The sequence below is a fragment of the Muntiacus reevesi genome, chromosome 1, assembly GCF_963930625.1.
Source record: "Muntiacus reevesi chromosome 1, mMunRee1.1, whole genome shotgun sequence".
Lineage (NCBI taxonomy): Eukaryota > Metazoa > Chordata > Mammalia > Artiodactyla > Cervidae > Muntiacus > Muntiacus reevesi.
The window spans coordinates 19,895,049-19,902,438 of NC_089249.1; positions in this window are offsets into that span (position 1 = coordinate 19,895,049).

A 7,390-nucleotide genomic window follows, 5' to 3' on the forward strand; every position below is an offset into this window, starting at 1 on the left:
GTGATCTGGGGGAGAAAAAGGCGAGTCAAAAGGGGGAAAGAGTAATCATCACACTGCTGAGTAAAAATGGGTACTGAATATTGGATTCTTAAATGTCCAAAATTGATATCAAATATTGAAAAACAAAGATTAAAAATCTAGAGTAGAGGTTAGACTTAAAAATACAATATTAGAAACAAAAATACAAAAAATTTAAGAAATATATATGAAGTTCGCTTTAAAAATTGCATCTTTTTTTTTATTTGCATGGTTATAGTGAAGTGAAAATGAAAATTAAGGAGTAATAGAGGAGTAATAAAGGACTTTAAAAGAAAATAAAAGAAAAAAGAAAAAAATTTTTAATAAAAATATAGTAAAAATATACGAGAATGAAACTGAAAATTAAGGAGTAATAGAGGAGTAATCAGTTCAGTTCAGTTCACTTGCTCAGTCATGTCCGACTCTTTGCGACCCCGTGAGTCGCAGCACGGCAGGCCTCCCTGTCCATCATAAACTCCCGGAGTTTACTCAGACTCATGTCCATCTAGTCGGTGATGCCATCCAGCCATCTCATCCTCTCTGTCATCCCCTTCTCCTCCTGCCCCCAATCCCTCCCAGCATCAGGGTCTTTTCCAATGATTCAACTCTTTGCATGAGGTGGCCAAATATTGGAGTTTCAGCTTCAGCATCAGTCCTTCCAATGAACACCCAGGACTTATCTCCTTCAGGATGGACTGTTTGGATCTCCTTGCAGTCCAAGGGACTCTCAAGAGTCTTCTCCAATACCACAGTTCAAAAGCATCAATTTTTCAGTGCTCAGCTTTCTTCACAGTCCAAGTCTCACATCCATACACGACCACTGGAAAAACTATAGCCTTGACCAGACGGACCTTTGTTGTCAAAATAATGTCTTTGCTTTTTAATATGCTGTCTAGGTTGGTCATAACTTTCCTTCCAAGGAGTAAGTGTCTTTTAATTTCACGGCTGCCGTTACCATCTGCAGTGATTTTGGAGCCCCCCAAAATAAAGTCTGACACTGCTTCCATTGTCTCCCCCTGTACTTTAAAAGAAAATAAAAGAAAAAAAGAAAGAAAAAGGAAAAAATTTTTTTAATTTAAAAAATAGTAAAAATGTATGAAAATGAAAGCTAAGGAGCAATAGAGGTGTAATAGAGGACTTTAAAAGAAAATAAAAGAAAAAAGAAAAAAAAAGGAAAAAAATTTTAATTAAAAATAGTAAAAATATATGAAAATGAAAATTAAGGCGTATTAGAGGAGTAATAGGGAATTTTAAAAGAAAATAAAAGAAAAAAATTTAAAAAAAGAAAAAAGAAAAGAAAAAATTTTTTTAAATTAAAAAAAATAGTAAAAAGATATCTAGGAATTTCTCTGGAGCTGTTGTGGGCAGTGTCGGTTCAGTTCAGTTTCAGATAGCTCCTTATTCCAGCTTACACTTCACGATATCTATAGCCCCCTTCCAGTGTAGTCCGTGTTAACTACAGGTATTTTAATCTGTTGTCCCTGTCACTTCTGCAGCAGTTCCCTTTGTTTATTTGGCTTCTGTTTGCTGGTCTCTTCAGTGTCTAATTTCTGCCCTGACACAAGCGGGCAGAGGTGGTCTCTTGTTTAGGTTCGCCTGTTCAGTCGTGCTATGGGGAGGGAGGGGCACTGCAAACAAATGTCACTGGCGTGTGTGGGGAGAACTCGCAGTGTTCCAGCCACACTGGGTTTGCCCCCACTCACGGGTGTGTGCTTTCCCCTTCTACACTACTCAGACTCCAGGCTGCTCTATAGGGAGCGGGCCCTGAGTTGCATGCAGTTCCAGTTTTTGGGTACTCCACAAAAAATCAGACTCGGTTGGGCCTTCGTTTTGTGCCTTTCCCGCCCGAGCAGCTCAGGCAGCCAGGAGCTTGATGGGCGCACTGTCCCCAGGTGCGGTGCACATTCTCCCCTCCGCGGTCCCAGCCTCAGTTTCCGTGCGCTGGTTGGGTGCGTCTTTTGTCTGTTCTGGGGAGCTGGTCTCTAGCTGCGACCCTCCCGGCGGATGTCAACCATCCAGAATCTCAGGAAGTCTTTGGTTAGAAACTGGGAACCTGTTTGCAGTTTGGTAGGGGGTGCCGTCTCTGGGGCCAGGTTTGCCCCTTTCCCCTCCCCACTTCCTCCTGCCTCCAGTGGGAGATGGGCTGGCCTGCCACCGGGTAGCTCTTCTCTGGAATTGCTCAGTCTTTCTTTTTTCTGTTAACGGCCAGCAGTGTGTTCGGTTAGCATGCTTTTCACCGGTTAATTTTCCTTCCCTCTCTTGCTATCCCACAGTTTAAGTTGCTATCTCACATTAGCTCCCTCTGATTGCCCTCAGGGCATTCAGGCCCGGTCCTTACCCTAAGCAAATCTGCCCGCTCCTCTCCGTTCAGCCCCCACTTGCTGGTGGTGGATGCGAGCGTCTGGGGTACTTTTCTGCTGGGAGTTGCTTTTAGGCATGTAACCTGTGGGTTTTATTTAGTTTTCCTCCCAGTTAGGTTGCCCTCCGAGATTCGAAAACTTCCTCCAGACCCGCCTGTAAGAGGGTTTCCTGGTGTTTGGAAACTTCCTCTATTACGACTCCCTTCCCGGGATGGGTCTCCGTCCCTGACTCTTTTGTCTCTCTTTTTATCTTTTATATTTTGTCTTACCTCCTTTCGAAGACAATGGGCTGCTTTTCTGGGCGCCTGATGTCCTCTGCTGGTGATCAGAAGTTGTTTTGTGCAGTTTGCTCAGTGTTCAAATGTTCTTTTGATGAAATTGTAGGGGAGAAAGTGGTCTCCCAGTCCTATTCCTCTGCCATCTTAGCTTCTCCCCCCAAAGCAATACATATTAAAGAGACAAAGTTGTAAACAATCACTTTTACCGTATGTTCATAAGAAGGAAGCGGGTACTTATCAGCATGTTGAAAAACTAACGAAGGAGATGCATGGATTCCTCAGTCCTGGGAAAGGCTGGCCTTTCCCCTTAACTCCTGAATATTCAGGAATTAGTAAGGAACAGAGGATTCCTGACAGATCCAAAACAGCACACAGGAAACCTCCTCTTAAATGCTTCCTGACATCAGCGGAGTCAAGGGGCACACGGGCAGCTGCCCTGCTCCCTGACCTGCCCAAGTCTGCTCCTGGCCTTACTGGAGCTGCCGGGACTCAAGGATGCCTCCTTTCCAGAGCTTGGGGTCCCGTGGAGACAGCCGGCTCTGGGCGTCACCCCTAGAGAAGGGACACAGGGAGAAACAGTGGGAGGCAGGAGCTTTCCTGGAGGGAAAATCCAAGCACAGTCATCCCTCCCGCCTGCTTACTTTAAACCTCAGGCAGAAATTCAGGGGCAGGGAAAGCCATGTGTACCTCCCCGGGGGGAATCTGACAGCATGAGGGTGCCCAGGCCCAGCTTCCTAATTGCCCTCCATCACAGGATAGCTGTGGACCCTGAGTGAGGATCAGGCTGGGTGGGTGCGTGTCCCGGGACACACCTCCTGGCCAGGTAGCCCCAGCAGCAGACCTGGAAGCCAATGATGATGTTCGTGATCCTCAGGTCCTGCTCCTCCTCCAGGTGGGCCAGCACGCCGGCCCGGAAGAAGACTTTACTCTGACCGATGTGGTACAGGTTGCTGTCGAGCTCCAGGGCTTCCTTCCGAAAGAGGAGAGCCGGCTGCTGACCATGTGCCACCCCCGCCACCACGGAGCCCCGGAGAAAGGCCAAGGCCCGGGGAGGGGCCTGGAGCCGGGGTTGGCCCTGCTGCTCTGTGGGCAGCCTCCTCCTGGTGCAGGGAGAGTGGGGCTGAGGGGACGCAGGAGGGGCAGGTGGGAGTTAGCACGGGACAGGTAACGAGTGAAAGCCACAGAGAAATACAGAACCTCGGCCCTGTAGGGACCTTACCTGCTGGAGTCTCTGCCCACGTGCATTTCTAACAAAGGTGGCAGTAGATAGTGGAGCTTAGGAGGCATTACCTTAGGGAAGCCATAGGCATTCACTAGGGAAACAGTGTCTTTGTTTGTTTATTTGACTGCCCTGGGTCTTCATTGTTGAGGGGGCAGGGGGTGCTTTCTCTAGTTGCAGCAAGTGTGCTATTCTTGGTTGAGTACATGGGCTTCTCATCGCAGTGGCTTCTCTTTTTGCAGAGCACGGGTCTAGTGTGCGGGCTCTGAAGTTGCGGTGCACGGGCTTAGTTGCTCTGCCCAGCATGTAGGATCTTCCTGGACCAGGGATCAAACCTGTGTCCCCTGCATTGGCAGGCAGATTCTTTACCACTGGACCACCAACGAAGTCCCAAAAGGTTTCTTTTGAAAAAGGTACTTTAAAGTCAAGACTGGCTTCAATGTCCTTCAGAAGCAGACGGAGCTAAGCAGGGGAGGCTGAGCAGTGTGGGGCCATGTGCAGAATGATGGGCAACAGCACAGGTGGCTTGAGAGCCTCACTGGTACAGTACAAGGTGCTCTTCACCAATTGTCCTTGTCGGAGAGGCTGGGTCCAGACCAGCTCCTCAGGCATCTGAGGGTAACCAGTTGCTAGATATTCAGTGTCAGCAGCACATCTTCCTGAGAACAATGGTTTATTCTAAGTATGGATCTCTGCAGACGCAAGACACCACTGTGCTCTGAGGTCTAAGCCCCGGGAACAAGCCAGCTGGAGGCTGTGTGCCAGTTGGTGTGAAGGCAGCTCTGTGAACTTCAAGGAGTCTGTGCGAACTAGGAGCAGCAGCTTAAAACCACCAAACTCAGGGCAAGCGAGGAGCTAGAAACCTCCACAAAGGCCCTGCCAGAAGGGACTCAGGTCCTGGGTGGCGGAGAGACCTGTGCTCATCTCTCCCCACATTGGAAAGGACAGCAGGTGGTGACAGACAGCCCCGTGTCCTGGGCTCAAAGCAGGTGAGTCCATGACCTTGGGCCCAGGATGAGTTGTGTTACAGAAACAACATGCTTGCTTCACTTCCTCCTGAAACAGGACACCCTGTGTTCTCCTGACCAATCAACTCAACATGGATCAGGGAGGAGGCTCAAGGCACCCGGAGGCCACACCCAGGATGACCCTTCCCAGGTGGGGGCTGTGGCCACTCTCCTGGACCCTGGGCCCAGCTTCCTCCTGTTCTCCGTGGGGGTGATACCACCTGCTCTCAGAGGGGCAGTGAGGACCTATGAGGACCCAGGTGATGGTGCTGACACAGCGATGGCCCAGCCCAGGTTCCGCAGGTGTGAATTTCCCTGAAGGAAAGAGGAACAGGGAGTGGAATCCCAGTGAAGACTGGTATCAGGGGAGTAATGCTCCTGGAGGTCCTGGTCTTTACTGTACCTCCTTGCTGCCTGCACATATATAAGATGCATACAGAACACTGAGAAAGGAGCCCAACAGAGCAGGAGAAGCACTAGCATTGAACTGGGGCCCTTTACCCCTGACATCCCTGCAACGCATAGCAGGTGGACATGATTCGTGCTTGTCTCCAGCTGGGGAAGTGGGCAGTGTACTTACTGTCGTGTGTGGGATGGTTGGACCCAGGATAGGGTGAGGGGAATCATTTCCATTGGTCTGAGAAGAGGGCACGTTGTGGACCCAGGAAGCACTAAATCTGGAGTCTCTCTTCCTGAGACTCTCCCCCCAGGGTTCGGATCCCTGTTAACCATTCATCTTCCTCATCCTTCAGCCTGACCTATTGGTCCCAGAATATAGTCCTCAGACCCAAGCTCTTCTGTCTCCTGGGAACCTGATACTGAGATTCCAAGTGCTTGAACCTAAGCTCCCAGCTAGAAGGGGCCTCTGGGGACAGACTGTGAGCTCCTGCAGGGGGACCTGCCCTACTTTCTGTGCTTCATGAACTGTGCAGGTTTGGGGCTTCTTTCCTTTCTCTGACCTGGCCTGCATCCCTCCAGTGCATGCTCTCCTGTACTCACTTAGCCAGACTCCGTCTCTGTTGCTCAGAAGCACAGGGATCTCACCTGAGACACGGGTCACCGTGGAATTGCATCATCTGTATATTGAGCTGGATGGGGTCCACCTCTAAGGGTTTGGGGGCACATGGAGATGGACACTGAATGGTTCTGTATCCAGGCACTGGGTCCAGAACCCTACCCAGGAGAAGTCTGTGCAGGATTTGAATTCCCCAGGAACTTACAAAGAATGAAAGAAGGAAAGAAACTCATGATTCCGGGATCAGACAGATGATGGCCATAACTGCTGACATCTTCAGGAAGGAATGGATGGGCCGACTGAAGTCTCACGGAAACACTGTCTGAGAGGGAGTCAGAGGCACTGAGGAAAGTCTACCGAGGGAGGTTTGGACAAAAGTGTGGAGAAGGCTCTGCAGCACATGGGGAGGGACTTAGGAGATGTCCTGGGATCATTTCTAGGTCCCGGGTTTCTGGCTTCCTGCCCTGAGCTCCAGGTGAGGGAGACTGTTAGGTGGTCACATGCTCCACACGTGGAAACACAGAAAGTCGGTGCCCTGTGGAGCAGCCCATGGGGTGAGAACAACACCCAGATGCCCCCCTCTCCTCCCTGGAGAGGAGGAGCCTGAGGCATCCCATGTTTCTCCCCTTCCCTCACTCTTTAGCCCCTCTCCTCCCTCAGTCCAGGCTCCAGGCTCTTGCTTTGTCCTCAACCCAGATGGTTGACCAGGTCAGAACATGGCCTTGATTGGACTTTCCCTCCATCCCTGCTCCCATCGCCCAGCCCCTCAGTCATGTTCCTGGGGATCGAGTGATCCTGGCGTCCTGCTCTGCCCTTGGGGGACTCCAGGCTCCTGCACATTGCTTTGGTCTGCAATTAGGCTTTGGCATCTGTGCCCAGAGTCACAGGTAACTGTTGTGGAGGCGAAAGCAGTTGCTGCTAAGGTCGATATTCTTTTTTTTTTTTAATTTATTTTTATTAGTTAGAGGCTAATTACTTTACAATATTGTAGTGGCTTTTATCATACATTGGCATGAATCAGCCATGTATTTACATGTGTTCCCCATCCCGATCCTCACTCCCACCTCCCTCCCCATCCTATCCCTCTGGGTCTTCCCAGTGTACCAGCCCTGAGAACTTGTCTCATGCATCCAACCTGGCCTGGTGATCTGTTTCACCCTTGATAGTATACTTGTTTCAATGGTATTCTCTCAGAACATCCCACCCTCGCCTTTCCCACAGAGTCCAAAAGTCTGTTCTGTACATCTGTGTCTCTTTTTCTGTTTTGCATATAGGGTTATCATTACCATCTTTTAAAATTGCATATATATGCATTAGTATACTGTATTGGTCTTTATCTTTCTGGTTTACTTCACTCTGTATCATGGGCTCCAATTTCATCCATCTCATTAGAACTGATTCAAATGAATTCCCTTTAATGGCTGAGTAATATTCCATTGTGTATATGTACCATAGCTTCCTTATAATTGCCAGGACATGGAAGCAACCTAGAT